Raw genomic sequence first — 22,433 nt, 5'->3', positions numbered from 1 at the left:
GTAAAAATACCGAGCTCAAACATTCTTCTCATTGAAGAAAAAAACAAGCCCCTCTTCATCCTCGTTCATCACGGCCAGACCGAGAGTAAAACACATGTCTGCTCCCTGGTTTTTTGTCTCTTCAGTATAATTTATTTCTTGCTTTATCTACAGGTGAGTAGGTATTTCTCAGTTTGACTGTAAATAGCTGCGAAACGAGAGAGAGCACCGAGAATAAAACTGCAGTCGTTTCTGAGTTTTGCTGTAAGACTGGGAATTCACACTTACCGTGAAGTCTTCTACAGTGAAAAGGCAACACGGCTTTGCTTTAGGTAGCTGGACAGAACACCTTTTGCCAGCACCAGGGCAATTAATGTATTCTTCTCGTCTCTCTGGGGTTGCAGCTGACAATAACTTTAGCCCTCGAATGAATGCAGTCACATCCGAGATGAGTCCTCCTTTGCTTAGCGAGTGGCGGCTGAATTGATCTGGCTGTTCTTATTCTGATAGCCGAGACTCACGTGAGATGGAGAGAATGTCCAAACCACAGCTGTAAGGCATATTCATCAAACTGTAGGGCCATCCGGTGAGGGAGAAATGAGCACCGCAAACGTTATTCAGGTGAAGGGGCCAAATAAAGCTTTTAATATGAAAAGTGGAAGAGTATTTTAGAGCATCAATACAAAGAGCCAGTTACTCGCAGGTTTTCTCTTGCAGTGACCTCTGATTTATGGATGAAGATGAGGGATATGTGTATGCACTCCGTAGATAATCTGCACACTTCAGTGTAATGAGAGTTTTCACCTTCTCCTTGACTCTCCATATTAAACAGCAGTCAGGGAGCCAAATTGATTAAATTTAGTGTTTTTAATTTATTTTCCTCTGTCTACCATTTGGTAAACCACATTAGAACTTAAGTCAGGCAATTACAGAGTTAGAGAAAAGAATCTGAAGTCGTCAATAAACTAATTCATCTGTTAGAGAAGGGGTTTCTGGACACCTGAGAATTTACTATATTAAAAGTCTGTTTTTATTCTAAGTGCCTGAACGTATTGATTTTTTTTTCTGATTTCCCTCTTGATTTTCAGTTGATAAATAGTTTCACACTTGTTGGCCCCACTCAAAAACAAGGTCTTTTCAGCCATGGAAATCCTGGGGATTCCATGAGGACCATCCTCTCTCATGACTACTATGATAGCCTTCTAACTGGTTTTCTGATCACTCTTCCCAAAGCATCCTTCATATAGCTACTAAAATGATCTTTTGAGAAAGTAAATCTGATTATCTTATTCCTTTGCTTAAAAACATTTAATAGTTCCCCACTTGAACTTTTAGTTTTCCATTGAACAGTATGAAGCCCAAATTTCTAATGGCTTCAGCCTAATCTACCAGCCTCATCTGCACCTGGCCCCCCAAGGGAACCTTGAATTCAAGCCTACAGGCACATCTTTGTGCTTGCAGGCTCTGCACCCTCTGCCAGGCATGCCCTCCCTCTTATCAGTCTGGTGAATTCAATGGAAATGTAACCTCCTCTGTAGAGCCATTCTATTCCCTCCCAAAGTATTTATTGTACAGCATAATTGTCAGTGTGCCTTACCTCCCCTTGATTAGGCTGTAAGCTACTTGAGGACAGGACCTTTGTTCTCTTTATTTTGATTTTTAAATTTTCAGCAGCAAGCACAATGCCTGGCAGACAGTAGAGGCTTGGTAAGTCCTTGTTTAGTGAATGAATTAATGAATAAATTTTGAATGCTTCTACAGAGGCTATGTCTCACTCTCCTGACTATACTATTTGTAGGCAGGAAAAGGCATCTGCTTTTTTTCCACAGCTGGGAATGATTTGACATTGCAATTACACAAATGACAGCAAAGTTACCTGCAACCACTTCCCCTTGGAGGTGGAAATGTATTCTGTGGATAAAGAAATGCAAACGCACACAAAAAAATCATAGCTTTCATATATGGTTGGTACAATGGAGGGATGAGAATGGCAAATTCACTAACTGGTTCCTTACCTTATGTGGGCAGTCCAGACCTTTTGGTAAAGTATTGGCTCTGGGTATAGAGATTAAAATTTGGAGGAGTCTGACTTTTTAATGAACTGATGAGTCAGCCCAGGGCTGAAAAGATAGATCTGTTAGCTGAATCAGTCTAGGGTAACAGCGCTTCTTACAAGGTCTCTGTCATTTAGCTTTACCAACTATTGATAAATTGTGTGGTCAAGTAGATTTTCACATTGTTCTGCTGATCAAACTTAAGAATAAGGTCAAGGTTATGGTGATGTTGCTGGGCTCTGTTTTACATTTCCTAAGATAAGAGTACTCTTTTGGTCTTAATAGGATGACTCATAATCAGCAAAAGGAAGGGACATGGGTGTTCTTTAAGTTGGCTTACACAAATCAGCTGCCAGGTATTTCTGAAATTTTCTGATTGAATAATAGTAACAGTATATATTATCTATTGAATCATTTGTTGAATTGGATGTTTTATATACAGTCATCCCTCCCCATCTGCAGGGGATTGTTCCCAGGACTCCCCCACCCACCAGGATACCAAAATCCAAGTCCCTTATATAAAATAGCATAGTATTTGCATATAAAGTATGCACATCCTCCCTAATACTTTAAATCATCTCTAGATTACTTATAATACCTAATACAATGTAAATGTTATGTAAATAGCTACCCACTGCAGCAAATTCAAGTTTTGCTTTTTGGAACTTACTGGAATTTTGTTTTTGAATATTTTCTATCTGAGGTTGGTTGAATCCGTGGATGTGGAACTCATGGATATGGAGGGCCGACTGTATATTGCCTCACATGATCCTGACTGTAACTTTAAGATGTAGTAGTTATATTCCCATATTACTGATGAGGCAACTGAGATTTGAGGAAGTTAAGTAACTTGCCTAGGACCATATAGCCAGTAAGTGACAGAATGGTTATTTGGACTTGGGTTTATCTGGCTTCAAAGCCCATGCTTTTCAATTTGATTCCATCTCCTATCCATTTTCTACTCCATTCTGACAACAGTGGGTCAAGACAGAAATTTCAGCATCTAACTATGAGATGAGAAATACATGAGTTAACCCCACACAATGGAATACCATATGTTTATAAAAGAAAATGAGGAAATACAGGTGGTGGTATGTAAGTGTTTATGCAATTCTTACCAGTTTTCTGTATGTTTAAATTTTTTTTCATAATAAAAAACTGGAAAAGAAAAGAAAATATCTATGTACTTATATGGAAAGTCTCCACTATATATATTAAGTGAAAAAAGCAAGGTGTTGTGGGAAAACAGAAGGGATAAGAATTTTATATTTGTATAAATAAGCACTGCGAGGATACATAAGGAACCAATAAGAGTAAAAGGGAGACTGTATAATTTTCCATCCTAACCAAGATAATTTTTTACAAACTTTGTGTTATCAGTTAATTTTATATTCACAGAAGAGTTGCAAAAACAGTACATAGAGTTCCTATACACCCTTCACGAGCTTCCACTAATATTAAAATCTTATATAATCATGGTACAGTGATCAAAACTAAGAAATTAGTACTGGTATGATACAGTTAATGAAACAACAAACTTCATTTGGATTTCACCAGTTTACCCACTAATGTCTTTTTTCTGTTTCAGGATACAATCCAGGATCCTACATTGCATTTACTTGTCCTGTCTCCTTCCTCAGTCTTTGTCTTTCATGACCTTAGGATCTTTGAAGACTACTGGTCAGTTATTTTGTAAAATGTCCCTCAATTTGGGTTTGTCATGATTTCTCATGACTAGATCGTGGTTATGCAATTTGGGAAAAGTACCACAGAAGTGATATTGTGTACTACTTGGTGCCTCATATTCGGGGGTACATGATATGCCTGCCTTATTACTGTTTAAGTTAATATTCATCTCTTGCTTCAAGTGATGCCTGTTAGATTTCTCCAGTAATCTTACTGTGTTCTTCTCTGTAACTAATAAGTATTTGGGGAGAGATACTTCAAGGCTGTGCAAATATCCTGTTTCTCCTTAAACTTTCACCCACTAAATTTAGCTGGTTTTTCTTGCTAACAGCTTTTATGGTGTGTTAATGGTGGCTTTCTATTTTTCTCATTTACTAGCTGGAGTTCTTTTGTAGAGAGGAGTTGTATGTTTTCTCCCATTTATTTATTTATTCAGTTATTTACATCAGTATGAGCTTATGGATATTTATTTTATTCTTTGGGTTATAATTCAATATCATTATTCTTTTATTGCTGAAATTGTTCCAGCTTTGGCCATTCAGAGACCATTAAGGAGCCACCGTGTCTCTTTTTTTTTTTTTTCTTTAAGCACTTCCCTACTTTCTATTATTGCAAGATTTCCAGGCTCATCTTGTATTTTCCTGGCCCAGCCCTAGATTCAACCACTTCTCCAAGGAGCCCTGTTTCTTTTTATTAAAGAATGGTATTTAAAATCTGAATGCTAGGCTATCACTGCTTCTAGTTCCTCTCAGAAGGCAGAGATAGGAAATATATGTATAAATACCACCCCATGCATATACATTAATATATCTATATTTCTGTATCTATCTGTGTATATGTATATGTTTTACATGTATATAAATGTGTGGATATATAAACAAGACATGAGTTCATACTGATATTCCCACTCAAATCCAGCACCACAGTTTATTCTAACTTTTGCCCTTTTCTTTTAACTTCTTTCTGTGACTGTGGGAAACCTGGCTCTCATTATCCACAATATATCTACTTGTTTGTTCAACCCCAGTACACATATAAAGCAGTTTCAAAAATTACTAATCCATACCGGATAAGAAACATTTAAAACTAGAGCATGTTGCTTGGGCACAGATCTTTTTGTCTTTAGCCTTATAGCACCCAGTCCAAACACCATTTTCCAAAGTTACTTGGGTCACTCCTTTCTTCTCCACCTGCTTCAGGGTGGCTATTTGATTTATTTGTAATACAGTTAGATTTATATGTCCCAGTGTGCATTCCAGCTTGTGTTCTGTCCAAATCCTTGTTGGTTTCATCTAATTTCCATATGGTAAAATGTACTATTTGTGGTGTACAGTTCAATGAGTTTCAACAAATTATTAGAGTTTTCTATCTCCCACCACAGTTGTATACAGAAGTTTCCTCACCCTCAAAATTCCATCATTCTACCCCTTAATAGTCAATCCCTGCCCCCACCTCCCAGCCTCTGGCAACTACTGATATGTTTTCCGTACCCATAATTTTGCTTTTCCAAAATGTCATGTTAATGCAGTCATACCCTTTGGGTCTGACCTCTTTCATTTAGCAAATGCATTTAAGATTTATCCATATTGTTGCATGAATCAATAATTCATTTTTATAGCTGACTAGCATTCCACTGTATTGATATATCACAGTTTGCTTATTCAATCACTGGTTGAAGGACATCTCAGTTGTTTCCAGTTTGGGGGGGTGGTTGCTAATAAAGCTTCTATAAATATTTGCATAGAAGTTTTTGTGTAAAAATAAATTTTTCATTTCTCTTGGATTAAACACTTAGCAGTGGGATTGCTGGATTATATAGTAGGTATATGTTTAAATTTGTAAGACACTGCCAAACTGTTTTCCACAGTGGCTCTACCATCTTGCATATACATCAACAATGTATGGCATTCCCAGTTGCTTGTCATCCTTATCCACACTTGATAGTGTCAGTATTTTTTTTTTCTTTAGCCATTCTAGTAAGTGTGTAGTGATATCTTGTGGCTTAATTCACATCTCCTCAGTGACTAATGATGTTGAACATATTTTCATATGCTTATTTGACATGAATGTATCTTTTATAATAATGTGTCTGTTCATACCTTTTGCCCATTTTAAAAATGGGGTGGTTTTTTCCTGATAAAATTTTTGAGATACAAGTCCTTTATCAAAATGTGATTTGACAACATTTTCTCTTAGTCTGTGGCTTGTCTTTTCATTCTCTGAACAGTGTTTTGCAGAGCAAAAGTTTTTAATTTTGATAGAACCAACTTACCAGTTTTTTTTCTTTTGTGTATTGCTCTTTAGGTGTCATACCTAAAAATTCCTTGCCTAACCCTAGGTCATGCAGATTTTTTTCTTATGATTTCTTCTGGAAGTTGTACCATTTTGTGTTTTACCTTTAGGTCTATGATCTAGAGTTATTTTTTAAAATAAAGTATGAGGTATAAGTTGTTTTGTTTTTGGTTATGGACATCCAATTATTCTAGCACTATTGTTGGAAAGATTATCCATCCTTTCTTCTAGTGCAACACTGTCTTTGGTTAGTGTAGTTTACAGTATTTCTTGAAATCAGAAAGCGTAGTCTTCCAACTTTGTTCTTCTTTTTCAACTTTATTTTGGCTATTCTAATTCTTTTGACTTTCCCTAGAAATTTAAAAATCAACTTGTTGATACCTACAAAAAATTCTGCTAAGGTTTTGATGGGGAATATGCTGAATCTGTATATCAAGTTGGGGAGAATTTAGGATTAATATTATTGAGTCTATCAATCCACGAACATGATATATCTCTCTACTTATTTAAGTCTTCTTTGATTTATTTTATCAGTATTTTGTAGTTTTCAGCATATAGATCCTATTCATAGTTTGATTTATATCTATGTTTTCTTTTTTTTTGGTGCTATTGTAAATATTGTTTTTAAAATTTTTAAATCCAAGTTAGTTTATAGAAATGTAATTGACTTTTGTATTTATCTCTTATCCTGTGAATTTGGTAAATTCACTTATTAGTTTTAGGAACTGTTTTTGCTATATTCGGGGGGATTTTCTATGTAAAAATTCTGTCATCTGTAAATAGAGTATTTTCCCCCCTTACAATCTGAAATGACTTTATTTTTCTCACCTTGTTGCACTGGCTAGGACTTTCACTGTGGTGTTGAGTAGGAGTGGTGAAAGGAGATTATCTTTACCATGTTCCCATTAAGTTTGATACTAGTTGTAGGTTTTTTATAGTTATCCTTTATCAGGTTAAGGAATTTTCCTTCCATTTCTAGTTTGTTGAGAGTTTTTATTATGAAGAGGTGTTGAATTTTGTCAAATGCTATTGAGATAATCATGTTTTGTTTTGTTTTGTTTCTTCTTTAGTCTGGTAATCTGGTGAATTACATTGAGTTTTCAAAAGTTGAACCAACCTTGTATTCCTAGGTTTTGCCCGACTTGGTCATTCTGTATTATTTTTGTTATATATGCCTAGATTTGATTTGCTAATAGTTTTTCTTTTAATTTTTATTTTATATTGGACTATAGTTGATTTACAATGTTGTGTTACTTTCAGGTGTACACAAAGTGATTCAGTTATACATATACATATATTTATTCTTTTTCAGATTCTTTTCCCATATAGGTTATTACAGAATATTGAGTAGAGTTCCCTGTGCTATACAGTAGGTCCTTATTGATATCTATTTTGTATATAGTAGTGTGTATATGTTAATCCCAACCTCCTAATTTATCCCTCCCTGCAACCTTTCCCCTTTGGTAACCATAAGTTTGTTTTCTAAGTCTGTGAGTCTGTTTCTGTTTTGTAAATAAGTTCATTTGTATCATCTTTTTAGATTCCACATATAAGTGATATCATATGATATTTGTCTTTCTCTGTCTGACTTACTTCACTTAGTATGAAAATCTTTAGGCCCATGTAGGTTGCTGCAAATGGCATTATTTCATTCTTTTTTATGGCTGAGTAATATTCCATTTATATATGTACCATATCTTATTGCTAATAGTTTATTGAGGATTTTTGTATCTATGTTTGTGGGGGGATACTGGTATTTATTTTCAGTTTATTATAATGTGTTTGGTGTGATATTAGGATAATCCTAGCAGTATAAAATACATGAGAAGTGTTTCCTCTTCTTATATTTTCTGAAAGGGATTATTTAGAATTGATATTATTTCTTCCTTAAGTGTTTTTTACAATTTGCCAGTGAACATTTGGGCCTGGAGTTGTCTCTGTTGAAAGGTTTTGAACTATAAATTCAGTTTCTTTAATAGTTATAGGACTAGGGTTTTTTTGTTTGTTTGTTTGTTTTGGTATTGCAGTGTTTTTTAGTGAGTTTAAGTAATTTTTGTCTTTTAATAATTGGTCTCTTTTATCTGAGTTGATTTATGGGCATAGAGTTGTTTGCAGTCTTCTTTTATTATCCTTTTATTCTCTATGGGATCTGTTGTGTTAGTTCCTCTTTCATTCCTAATATTGGCAATTTTTGTCTTCTGTCTTTGTTTTCTTGGTCAGTATGGCTAGAGGTTTATCAATTTTATTGATTTTTTTTTCAAAGAACTAGCTTTTGGTTTCATTGATTTTCTCTATTGATTTTCTGTTTTCAAATTTATCGATTTTTTTCTCTCATGTTTATTATTTAAACCAGAACATTTTCAAGAATAAAAAGGGGGCACTATTAATAATTAAACCAAGACAAAAAGCACAAACTGGAAATGTTCCAGGAAAACCAGGGTGTATGGTCACCCTACCTATAGGATATGTGGGATGGGGAAAATGGTAGCTGGGAACCTCTGTGGGAATAAAACTTTACAGTATATACCTTTTAGTATTATTTTCATTTTTAATCATTTGAATGTATAACCTCTTAAAAATAAAATAAATATACTTCTTTAAATATCTGGCATAATTCCTGGCATAAAGTAAGATCTCAGTGTATGCTGTTGAATAAACGAATGAATCAGTCTGTTAGTTAGCATTGGTGATTACCTGAGTTTCATTGGAGAAAATGGGATAATCATTATATATCCAACTCTGAAAGTCTACAACATATGTATCAGAATTGAATGATTAGTTTGCTCTGTATTCCCAACCTGCAGGTTTGGTGACCTGAATATTATTATCTCAGACTTGGTTATATTGTTCTCATTATTTATATCTTTCTTTGCCTGTTTTTTGATTTATTTGAAGCATCTTACATATGAAGAAAGAGTAAACTGCAACTTACTGTAGAAAATCGGGAGAAAAGAAAGGGACATCATTGAGGTCCTGTAGAGGGCATCTTTGAGGGTTTCCTCAGCGCTGTTCCTTTTCCTCAGAACCTGTGCCTCATCTCCATGGTTACTGTGGGGATTTCCATTTTCATACATTGTTCTGTATATATGTCTCCAGCACAGCCAGAGTCTTTTCCACATAATTTTTGGCCAAGAGAAACTGCACAGTAATGGGAAAATTGATGAGAAATAAAATTTATAAAGTAGTTGTTTAGAATTCAATGGGTGAAATGTTATAACTGCAGCAAGGACCTTAGTTCAGTTGTTTCTGAAATTTAGCTGCATTATTGTATATTCAGTACATCCTTGAGTTCCATGAGTCAATAAATCATATGAATAGAATAAAATCTTTATTTATGGAATGAAAAAAGGTTCTTAAAGAACTGATCTGATAAGTTAAATGTAAGTAATGAATTCAGATAAGTGTTCCTATAAATAATAAGAATGCTCCTATTTTTAATAATCAAAGATTAACTCAGCCCTTCAAAACACAAGGCTCTGGAATAAGCTACAGGTAAGTATTACAACAAGAATGTGTCTCATCTAAAATGTAGGAAATTTCAGGTGGGTGAAAAAGGTGGAAATCAAAATAATGTTTTACCCAGACATTGAATTCTAAACAGCCAATTTATAGACCTTATTTCTCAGAATCTGTTCCATTATTGCTAAGGTTCTATGATTCCTTTATAGACCTCTCATAATTATATTTGGACAGAGATGACACCTTGTTACAATAGTGATAATCCCTACAGAATATAAATATATGTATTCCACTAAAAACATTCAAATCGAGATCAAGGTATCACTTGGATATCTTGGTGAAACAATGATCAAATGGTAAAAGGTTAAATCTTTATAAAACATTATTTAATAAGATTATATGACAAAGTAGAACTGTTTCTCCTCTGGCACTCAACAAATAGAAAAATCCATATTCACATTGCTTTCTTCTTTGTTTCCTCCATAACAATCAGTACTGAAAACCCACAAAGACAGTAAATTCAGTCAAACATACTGATGATAAAATCAAGCTTCTACATTCGCTCTGAAGTGCATACTGTCTCTTGAAACCTTTGACAACTTGGCTGGTTTCATTTTCTACCCCCGTGTATTCTCTTCCTGGAAAGCGTCCTGGCTTCTTAAAATAACTGTTCGTGGAAAACATTCTCTCTAGATACAGTGCTATGAAGATATAATATTTAGCCTTATATAAACTCAACAGCTTAATAAAGTCAAAAGGACTACTATTTAATATGATAATGAAGAAATTGAGTTCATATATTCCTTATTCTAGAATTACAGTATTAAAGATTTTTCTTAAACAGAAATCTATCTTTGTTCTAGAAATAATAACCAATATGCCTGATTCTTTAGCTGTATGATCTTGGGAAAGTTACTAGACTCTCTGTACTTTAGTTTCCATATTTGTAAAGTAGAGAGGATTAAGTAAGTTAATAATACCACCAGGAGACAATTGTCTATAGGTCTCTCACATTTCTCTATGACTTGTGAAGAAAGGCACTGATTGCCCTTTCTCTGGACTCTCTTTTCAAGAATATTTTTAGAGGGAAAATAGAGATAGAGTCTGCCTCTGGAGCAAAGGGAAGGCTTGCTTACCACCCATTATAAAAGATTTGGATTCCCTAAGCTCAGGGATCCCCTCCTGTAACACCATCCATTTCATATGCAATGAGGCCCCTCTGGTAATTTGAGGAAAAGGGAACTAATGCAAACATGCTGATCCTTATGCTGCTTGCTGTGTCCTGAGTAACAAAGTCCTTTGTCTCTTACCCAGGAGTCTCGTGTCTCTGTCAGCATCCATGGAACTGTGGCAGGATAACTTGTTGGCTTGAAAGTAGGGTAAAATCTGAGACCCTTTACAGTTTTTGGCACATATGACAGTCTTGGCGTCTGGAATGTAGAAAATGTTCAACAAATATTAATATTTATCACCATCAGCATTATTTAGCATCAAAAATACTAAGATTTGACCTAGCAATTATACTTCTGGGAATTTGTCAGGCTGAAAGTTGTGAGATATGTGTAAACTGCTAGATATTAATTGTAAATTTTTAATAAAAATTGGAATAAACATAAATGACCATCCTATAAAAATGCTATCACCACAGTAATACCATCAAACACAGCCATTCTAAAACTCAGTGTCATAAAACCAAGCATTTATTTTCACACTCGTGATGTCTACAGGTTGGCTGGGAAAACTCTGCTCCATGTGTCCCCTTCTGGGGCCCAGGCAAAAGGGGGCAGTGACTACCTGGGGCATACTCTTCTTGGGAATGATGGAAGAACAGGAGGGCAAGCCCAATTGCGCAAGCACGTTTCAAGCCTCTGCTTGTGTCACTTCTGATAATATCCTAATGGTCAAAGCAAGTAACACAGCCAAGCCCGAAGTCAAGACATGGGAAATTATACCAAGACCACCACAAAGCCATGGTAAGGATGTTGAATGTACGATAGAAGAGTGAAGAATTGGAATCCACAATTTACTCTACCATAATCAATAGGAAAGTGGTTAACTAAATACAGTGTATTCATACTAAACAGCCATCAGAAAGAATGAGTGAATCTGAATGTTCTAAAATGGAAAATGTACACAATACATTACTGAATGAAAAGAACAAATTGTGAGATATGCATACGATCCTATTTTCATTTAAAAGAAAAACCTCTGAATACATGTATTTATTTTATATGGACAATAAAGAGCTTGAATAGATACACAAACCGTTAGTTTTTTTTTTTTTAATTTATTTATTTATTTATTTACTTTTGGCTGTGTTGGGTCTTCGTTTCTGTGCGAGGGCTTTCTCTAGTTGCGGCGAGCGGGGGCCACTCTTCATCGCGGTGCGCGGGCCTCTCACTATAGCGGTCTCTCTTGTTGCGGAGCCCAGGCTCCAGACGCGCAGGCTCAGTAGTTGTGGCTCACAGGCCTAGTTGCTCCGTCGGCATGTGGGATCTTCCCAGACCAGGGCTCGAACCCGTGTCCCCTGCATTAGCAGGCAGATTCTCAACCACTACGCCACCAGGGAAGCCCAAACCGTTAGTATTTATCTTCAGGATTGGAATTGGGAGATGAGCGATAAATTCCTTCCACTTTATGCTTTATGTACTTTTGTGTTACAAAAAATGTTTTATAAATATGTATTTCTTTTGTAATAAAATACCTGATAAAGATAAGACAAAAATTACTAAAAGAAAATGACAAAAATGTTTCTATCTTCCAGGTATTTTTTAGTTGATGACTCATTTTCCATTCCCTTTCCCCAGTATAAATAAGAATAAAATAATTATAATACCTAGAAGATTTAGGTCTTAGATCCTGCCCCTACAAAACTTCATTCTGCTTCAGAAATATGATTTGTTTCATTCCACATAATCACCCTTAGAATTATGTGATACATTTTGATCCTGTTGGGTCTCTCGGTAGAGCAGAGAATTCCTAATAATATTTAAGGATTTTCTGAGTTTCTTGACATTTATTTCAGATATGTAGCTTTTCTGTTTTAAAATTCCCATTTGGTTCTTTTTTATTATGACTATAGTTTCTATTTCTTAGTTGAGAAGATCTCTATCTTTTCATCCATTTCAAGTGTTTACCTTTACCTCATGGCGTATTGTTAAAATAGCTACTTTAGAATCTTTGTCTGATGTTTACACCATCTGTATCAAGAGCCAGCAAGCTAAACCCTGTAAACCAAATCCAACCTACTGTCTGGTATTGTTTGGTTCATGAGCAAAGAATTGTTTTCACACTACAGTTTTAACCAAAGCTAAACTTTTAAATGGTTGGGAAAAAAATCAAAAAAAGGCTAATATTTTGTGATGTGAAAATTACATGAAATTAAAATTTCACTTTCCATAAATACAAATTTATTGGAACACAGCCATACTTATTCATCTACATATTGTATGTGATTGCTTTTGTACTACAATGACAGAGCTGAGTTGTTGTGACACAGACCATATGGCCCAAATAACCAAAAATATTCCTTCCATTTGGCTGTTTACATAAAAAGTTTGCACCTGATCTGGGTTATCTCAGGCTTTGCATCTGTTGAGTGTCATTTCCGTTAAGAATTGGCCACATGTTCCTAGTTTTTGTATGTTGAGTAATTTTGGATTGTATCCTGGACATTTTGAATAATATATAGTGAGACTCTGGGACCTGTTAAAGTCCTCTGGACTTTAGAATGTTGATTACTTTTTGATTTAAAAGAAATCAACCTAGTTAGGTTCACACTTTAAGCTCTGTCTCAACTTCTGTGGGAGTGGCTCCAATATCATTTCAATTTTCGAAGGCTTTTCTATGCTACTTTACATCTATTCCGTGTGTGTACAGCTCGGTGGTGAGCTCGTGACTTATGTTGGTTCATACACAGAACCAAAGGATCTCCTTTAGCTCTCTCCTCTCTGATATTTCCATCATTTTCTCCAACTTTTTAGGGCCCCTTTTCCCAGTCTTCTGGCTAGAAAGATGGTATTTCTCTCAGAGTTATAGTTGCCCATGGTACTGCACAGTTACACACAACTGGAGTTTTCCTTAGGTTAACACCAGCAGATAAAAGAGAAAAAGAAAAAAAGAAGAAAAAAGGGAAATTAACCCCTGCACAGGCCATTCTTCAAGTTTTGAGTCCTCTCCATGGTCCACCTGTTATTTTTCTCCCTGAGGTCCCCAGGTAGTTGCTATTCATGTACTGTCCATGGTTTATATTTGTATAAGGTTTTAGCTCCTGCATGGAATTAAGGGGTTGAGAGTTCCAGGGCATAAACACATCCTAAGCAATATCTTAATAATCCATATAGCACTATTTGGTAATAATTTTGCTCTAAAATTTTGGACTTCTTGGGATTCAGAATATGCAAAAGACAATATCATGTTTGATTTACCCAAGACCATCAATCCTCATGAATCCTGAGAATTTATACTAGAATGTAACAGGTGAATGAATTCCTATGATGAATCCTCATTGACCTGGGTGAAGAGGTTTACAGACCATGATAAATCCAAGTGGACTCAAACTATTTATTCTGTAAGATTTAATATGAGGAGTTTTGTGGTCAGTCAGTGAGGCCAGGACTCTTATTTGCAAGTGACAAGAGGAAGAGAAGAAGAAAATAATTTTTTACAAGTCCAGGGGGGATTTAGTGTGGTAGAAAGACCAATGGCCCCCCAAAGATGTCCACATCCTAATCCCCAGCACCTGTGGGTATGTTACCTTGCATGGCAAAATGGACTTCACAGATGAAGATCTTGTCATGGAGAGATTCTCCTGGATTTTCTGCGTCCAAGTAATCACAAGGGACTTTATAAGGGAAAGAGGAAGGCAGGAATGTCAGAATTATAGAAGAAGATGACATAATGGAAGCAGAGGTCAGAGAGAGAGAGAGAGCTTTGAAGATGGAGGAAAGGGCCATGAGCCAAAGAATTCAGATAGCCTCTAAAATCTGGAAAAAGCAAGGAACCAGATTCTCCTCTAGAGTCTCCAGAAGGAATAATTCCTGTCAATAACTTGACTTTAGCCCAGTGAGACTGATTTTGGATTTCTGCCCTCCAGAACTGTAAGGTAATAAATTATATTGTTTTAAGCCACTAAATTTGTAGCAATTTGTTATGGCAGCAATAGGAAACTAATACAGTTAGCTCAGCCACAAAATGGATCCATTGACTTAAATTATTATTAGCAAGGCTAGGGCCCAACTCCTCCCTCTCTCTCCCTCCCTCCCCCCCAACTTCCACCAACTTACTCTTCCTTCTGTTTATCTCTACTTGACCTCATTTCTATTGCAGATACAGGCTTTTCCCACATGGTAAGGAACATGGCTGTAAGCAGCATCAATTTCACCTCTTCCTAGCCCTGTGTCTTCGGAGTCAAATGGGACTTTATGCCCTAGAGCCATTTAGAACGATCTCAGAGGAGGACTTTAATTGGCTTGGCTAGGGTCAGGCACCCAACCATTGAAACAATTATCCCAATAAATGGAAGAGGGAATAATGATAAGCCAGAACTGCCTGAGTCACCTGCAGACCCCTCCCCCGCAACTATGTGGAAGGTAATGAAATGGCAGTCCCACTAGAAGCACGTGGAAAAAGTAACAAATTCTCCGAAGGAGAAAGGGGTGCATTCAGACAAAGTGAACAAATGTCCACGACAACTAGTCATTTTACTAGCTAGACCCAGCACAGCCACAGCAAGGATAATGTCAATACATAAACCTGAATTTCCATTGAGATTACCAACTAAGACCACAATCCATCTCCTTTTCTATCAACGTGGCTGCACTCACTTGCTCACATCCCCAAATGCTCAGTTAATATTAGATTTTGCGTTAAGTGACAGTAAACTGAAAATAACAATGGCTTAAATAAGATGGTGTTGGGGGAGGGATTGTTTCTCTGTCATGTAAATGAAATCAGGAGGTGGACAGTTCAGGGCTGGCAGATGCTCCTTGGTGCCAGGGTTCTAGACATTTCTTGTCTACCATCCTTAAAAGGGACTTCCACGTTATGGTTCCAGATGGCTCCTCAGGCTCTAGCCATCATTTTCGTACCGCAGAAGGCAGAAAAGAAGAAATAAAGAGGAGCACCTCTCCTTCCTAAAAATATTCCCTGGAAGTTAAACACATCCAGTTGATCAAAATATAGTCACATAGCCTGGTTCTCAAGACACAGGCTTATTTCCTGAAAGCTAGTGGAAAATATTTTTTTTTAACATCGTTATTGGAGTATAATTGCTTTACAATGTTGTGTTAGTTTCTGCTGTATAACAAAGTGAATCAGTTACATGCATACATATATCCCCATATCCCCTCCCTCTTGCGCCTCCCTCCCACCCTCCCTATCCCACCCATCTAGGTGGTCAGAAAGCACCCACTGAGCTGATCTCCCTGTGCTATGCAGCTGCTTCCCGCTAACTATTTTACATTTGGTAGTGTATATACATCAATGCTAGTCTTTCACTTCGTCCCAGTTTACCCTTCCCCCTCCCCGTGTCCTCAAGTCCATTCTCTATGTCTGCCTTTATTCCTGTCCTGCCCCTAGGTTCATCAGAACCATTTTTTTTTTTAGATTCCATATATATGTGTTAGCATACGGTATCTGCTTTTTTTTTTTTTAACAACTTTATTGGAGTACAATTGCCCCAAAATGGTGCATTAGTTTCTGCTTTATAACAAAGTGAATCATCTATACATATACACGTATCCCCATATCTCCTCCCTCTTGCATCTCCCTCCCATTGTTTTTCTGTTTCTGACTTACTTTACTCTGTATGACAGACTCTAGGTCCATACACCTCACTACAAATAACTCAATTCCGTTTCTTTTTATGGCTGAGTAATATTCCATTGTATATATGTGCCACATCTTCTTTATCCATTCATCTGTTGATGGACATTTAGGTTGATTCCATGTCCTGGCTATTGTAAATAGTGCTGCAATGAACATTGTGGTACATGTCTCTCTTTTTTTTTTAAAACATCTTTATTGGAGTAAAATTACTTTACATGTTGTGTTAGTTTCTGCTGTACAACAAAGTGAATCAGCTATATGCATATGTATATCCCCATATCCCCTCCCTATTGTGTCTTCCTCCCACCCTCCTCACCCCACCCCTCTAGGTGGTCGCAAAGCACCGAGCTGATCTCCCTGTTCTATGCAGCTGCTTCCCACTACCTATCTATTTTACAGTTGGTAATGTATATATGTCAGTGCCACTCTCTCACTTCGGGTCAGCTTACCCTTCCCCCTCCCTGTATCCTCAAGTCCATACTCTAGTAGGTCTGTGTGTTTATTCCCGTCTTGCCCCTAGGTTCTTCATGACCATTTTTTTTTTTTTTTTAAGATTCCATGTGTATGTGTTAGCATACGGTATTTGATTTTCTCTTTCTGACTTACTTCACTCTGTATGACAGACTCTAGGTCCATACACCTCACTACAAATAACTCAATTTCATTTCTTTTTATGGCTGAGTAATATTCCATTGTATATATGTGCCACATCTTTATCCATTCATCTGTCGATGGACACTTAGGTTGCTTCCATGTCCTGGCTATTATAAATAGAGCTGCAATGAACATTGTGGTACCTGACTCTTTTTGAATTATGGTTTTCTCAGGGTATTTGCCCAGTAGTGGGATTGCTGGGTCATATGGTAGTTCTATTTTTAGTTTTTTAAGGAACCTCCATACTGTTCTCCATAGTGGCTGTATCAATTTACATTCCCACCAACAGTGCAAGAGGGTTCCCTTTTCTCCACACCCTCTCCAGCATTTATTGTTTGTAGATTTTTTGATGTTGGCCATTCTGACTGGTGTGAGGTGATACCTCATTGTAGTTTTGATTTGCATTTCTCTAATGATTAGTGATGTTGAGCATCTTTTCATGTGTTTGTTGTCCATCTGTATATCTTCTTTGGAGAAATGTCTATTTAGGTCTTCTGCCCACTTTTGGTTGGGTTGTTTGTTTTTTTGATATTGAGCTGCATGAGCTGCTTGTATATTTCGGAGGTTAATCCTTTGTCAGTTGCTTCGTTTGCAAATATTTTCTCCTATTCTGAGGGTGGTCTTTTCGTCTTGTTTAAGGTTTCCTTTGCTGTGCAAAAGATTTTAAGTTTCATTAGGTCCCATTTGTTTATTTTTGGTTTTATTTCCATTTCTCTAGGAGGTGGGTCAAAAAGGATCTTGCTGTGATTTATGTCATAGAGTGTTCTGCCTATGTTTTTCTCTAAGAGTTTGATAGTGTCTGACCTTACATTTAGGTCTTTAATCCATTTTGAGTTTATTTTTGTGTATAGTGTTAGGGAGCATTCTAATTTCATTCTTTTACATGTAGCTGTCCAGTTTTCCCAGCACCACTTATTGAAGAGGATGTCTTTTATCCATTGTATATTCTTGCCTCCTTAATCAAAAATAAGGTGACCATATGTTCGTGGGTTTATTTCTGGGCTTTCTATCCTGTTCCATTGATTTATATTTCTGTTTTTGTGCCAGTACCATAGTGTCTTGATTACTGTAGCTTTGTAGTACAGTCTGAAGTCTGGGAGCCTGATTCCTCCAGCTCCGTTTGTCTTTCTCAAGATTGCTTTGGTTATTCGGGGTCTTTTTTGTTTCCATACAAATTGTGAAATTTTTTGTTCTAGTTCTGTGAAAAATGCCATTGGTAGTTTGATAGGGATTGCATTGAATGTGTAGATTGCTTTGGGTAGTAGAGTCATTTTCACAATGTTGATTCTTCCAATCCAAGAACATGGTCTATCTCTCCCTCTGTTTGTATCATCCTTAATTTCTGTCATCAATATCTTATAGTTTTCTGCATACAGGTCTTTTGTCCCCTTAGGTAGGTTCATTCTTAGGTATTTTATTCTTTTTCTTGCAGTGATAAATGGGAGTGTTTCCTTAATTTCTCTTTCAGATTTTTCATCGTTAGTGTATAGGAATGCAAGAGATTTCTGTGCATTAATTTTGTATCCTGCTACTCTACCAAATTCATTGATTAGCTCTAGTAGTTTTCTGGTAGCATCTTTAGGATTCTCTATGTATAGTATCATGTCATCTGCAAACAGTGACAGTTTTACTTCTTCTTTTCTGATTTGGATTCCTTTTATTTCTTTTTCTTCTCTGATTGCTGTGGCTAAAACTTCCAAAGCTATGTTGAATAATAGTGGTGAGAGTGGACAACCTTGTCTTGTTCCTGATCTTAGTGGAAATGGTTTCAGTTTTTCACCATTGAGGACGATGTTGGCTGTGGGTTTGTCATATATGGCGTTTATTATGTTGAGGTAAGTTCCCTCTATGCCCATTTTCTGGAGGGTTTTTGTCATAAATGGGTGTTGAATTTTGTCGAAAGCTTTTTCTGCATCTATTGAGATGATCATATGTTTTTTCTTCTTCAGTTTGTTAATATGTTTTATCACATTGCTTGATTTGTGTATATTGAAGAATCCTTGCATTCCTGAGATAAAGCCCACTTGATCACAGTGTATGATCCTTTTAATGTGCTGTTGGATTCTGTTTGCTAGTATTTTGTTGAGGATTTCTCATCTATGTTCATCAGTGATTTTGGCCTGTAGTTTTCTTTTTTTGTGACATCTTTGTCTGGTTTTGGTATCAGGGTGATGGTGGCCTCGTAGAATGAGTTTGGGAGTGTTCCTCCCTCTGCTATATTTTGGAAGAGTTTGCGAAAGATAGGTGTTAGGTCTTCTCTTGCCTTGCTAGAGCACCAAGACCCTGACAGCCACATGGCTCAGAAGAAAAGGAAGGGGCTTCTTAGTGTGTAGAAACGTTCCCTCTTCACAGCTCCGTCCCAGAGGTATGGGTCCCATCCCTATTCTTTTGTCTCTGATTTTCTTTTTTCTTTTGCCCTACCCAGGTACATGGGGATTTTCTTGCCTTTTGGGAAGTCTGAGGTCTTCTGCCAGCGTTCAGTAGGTGTTCTATAGGAGTTGTTCCAAAAGGAGATGTATTTTTGATGTATTTATGAAGAGGAAGGTGATCTCCACGTCTTACTCCTCCGCCATCTTGAAGGTCTCCAGCTGGAAAATAATTGAACTTGAGGGAGAAAAACTTTCTAGATTTGTAACTTTGGGAAGTCATAATCTAAGACTCAGTTTGAATTTGAGGGTGTGACAGTTAAAATAATTTTTAACTAAAAAAACACATTATTTCTCTTAGTTTGTAATGGAAAGAATGTTCTGAACTGATTGTTTTCCGTTTCTCTTACCTCTCTTTAGATATTGTAATTGGGTGACTAGCTTCAATACTTTTCTGTAATGGCCATTTGAAATGGCACTGTTGACCTCCATTTTGCAGAATCCCAATGGCTTTTATTTGCCTCCATTCCTCCTGACCTCTCTGTAGATATGACCCCATTATCACCCTTATCCTTTTGGACATGCTGTCTTCACTTGAATTTTAGAATAGAGCACTCCAAATCAAGCACAAACTTAAATCCTCAAAGCTGAGCTTGAAGCTAGACTGTATGCTGTAAAAAAAACTTGAGTGAAGTCTCAGAGGATATGGAAGGGAAACCCAGTTCAGACTACTGGCTACCTGATGTGGCTGTTTTTGTAACCCTGGTTCATCCATACAGCTTCTCTTCTGCCTAGTTACCACATTGCTTCTGTGGCAGAGACTGGTTTCCTTCACCTCTTGTGAATAGCTTCATGTACTTGGAACCCAGACCTGGAGAAGGGGGGAAAATTCCCTTCTCACCCTATTTAAGGTCTTTATCTTCCTAAGATGATTGACAGTGACAATAATCACACCCTTCATAACAGCTCGAATACCCTCCCTGACATGACAGCTCAATGCACAGTATCTGATATCAGTACGGGAGATGCACTCCCAGCAGCAGAGAAATTGCAACCTTAAATTCCCCACTTCCAAATAGCAGAGAGACAGATTTTTTAAAACATTTCTCAACCCTGTGTTATTATATTTTAAATAATATACGTGGGACAGCAGCAATTCAGTCTGAGATGAGCTTTGTCAAACCCAGTCTAGTTCCTTTTATGACCTTTTCTCCAGTGTGAGATGAAAATGTATGTACATGCTTCCTGCCATTTTTAGGATTACGGGGTCTTATCTGTGATAACCACTCAAGTGAGAACACAACCATCTCATCAGAACCCAGCAACATTCTACAGGCACAGTGCAGTTTAAATCTACTCACAGCAAACTTTTCTCCAAAGAGGACACAGATTACAGAGATTCAGTTCTGGCTCAAGCAAAGAGACAAATCCATGATCACAAATTCAGTTCAGCTTCTTAGAACACACAGAGCAGACACTTGGGTGCCCCATGTCATATCCCGTTAGCTCATGTGATTCCAGCACAGAGGTGGTGGACAATTCCAAGCACAGTGCCAGTGTCTAGTCTCAATGGGCAGTGAAGTGGGCAGTGAAATCTCTCCACCCTTCTAGCTCAAGGTTTTCTCTGAAGCCACAGAAGGCCACTCAGAACAAGCAGGCTCAGCTGGAAAGTTGGGCGATGGGATAGTTAACAGCCCTGCGGGCAACCATCAACCAATGGTGGAGGGAGGTCAGAGAATAACCAGCCCCCCTCCAGTTCTTTAGTAAAATGATTCTGGAGCACATTCTACATGGTTCTTCAGAGGGTTCCCAGAGGGAATCAAACCCCAATTGCCCACAGGTCAATGAGGCACTCTTTGTTGGCTCTTCTCCTTTCTCTATTTCATTCTTTCCACCCTTTTACTTCAGCTTCCTGGGATCACCTCCTAAATAAACAACGTGCACCCAAGTCCTGATTCTGTTTCAGGTATTGGGAAAACCCGAACTAAAAATCACAGAACTCTAATTCTACACCGTTTTATGGAGGCTCCAGTTTTCTTTTGTATATTTAAATGTTCTATTTGGGTGGCTTTTTTTCAAATTAAAAATAACTTGTATCAAAGCTGCATTCAATTCTCTATATCTTCCAATACTCAAAGACTGATTGTAGCTCTGAGATGACATTTTGCCCTATCCCTAGATTTCTACTATTTCCATCAGTGCCTCAAAGATCTTAGAAATGTGTTGAGCCAAGACTGAAGCTTAAAGAACCATGTTCAATCCCCCACCAGCTCTCTCTGCAAAGATGAAGTGCCTGTGAAGCACATGCCTTAGAAATGGGAACTTAGCCTTGAGCTGAGGACAGAGGAAAGGCTACTTTTCTCTTTCACATCTTGCTCCAAGAGTCAATACCTTCTCACTGTGTAGTTAACTGCATTCTCTGCCAACTTCCATGTATCTTAAAAGTGCAAGCTTATTGATTCATTAATTAAACAACCATTTATTGCTTGGGTCAGACACAATGCTAACTACAGGGGGAACAGAAAATAAGACAAGAATCCAGAAGACAAGGGGATCACTATCTCATAAAAGAGACTGAAATGCAAACAACCCATCTGCTGTGATCAAGCCTAATAAGGCCCAGAGAGTACATAGGAAAGGCATCTCAGAAGGACATCTCACATGGATCCAGGTAGTGAGGTCTGAGAAAATTTTCTGGAGGAAATAATGCCAAGATTAAGTAAAAAGAGATGAGTAGGCGTTGTCCTGTTGACTTAAGGACAGAAAGGGAACTCCAGGATGGAAGAACAGTCTGTGCAAGTGTGTTTGTGGTGAAAAGTAAGATGTATATGGGAACTGAAAGTGCAGTGTGAGTAGAGCAGAAATGGTGAGAAATGAAACTAGACAAGGGTAGTTGGATCAAAGTTATGCTAAGGAATTTTGTCAGTAAATATGAAGTTATTTGCCTAGGGAGTGAAATGGTTAGATTTACACTTTAGAAAGATAGATTTGTAGTTCTATGAGAACAGATTGGAAACAGGAAAGGATAGATATAGAGAAACTGATTAAAAGGCTATAGCAATATCCAGGCAAATGATTCTGAAGATCTGAATTTATATATGGCATACTTGATATA

The sequence above is a fragment of the Eubalaena glacialis genome, chromosome 1 (assembly GCF_028564815.1).
Source record: "Eubalaena glacialis isolate mEubGla1 chromosome 1, mEubGla1.1.hap2.+ XY, whole genome shotgun sequence".
NCBI classification, from domain to species: domain Eukaryota; kingdom Metazoa; phylum Chordata; class Mammalia; order Artiodactyla; family Balaenidae; genus Eubalaena; species Eubalaena glacialis.
Note: the sequence above shows the minus strand (reverse complement) of the source record.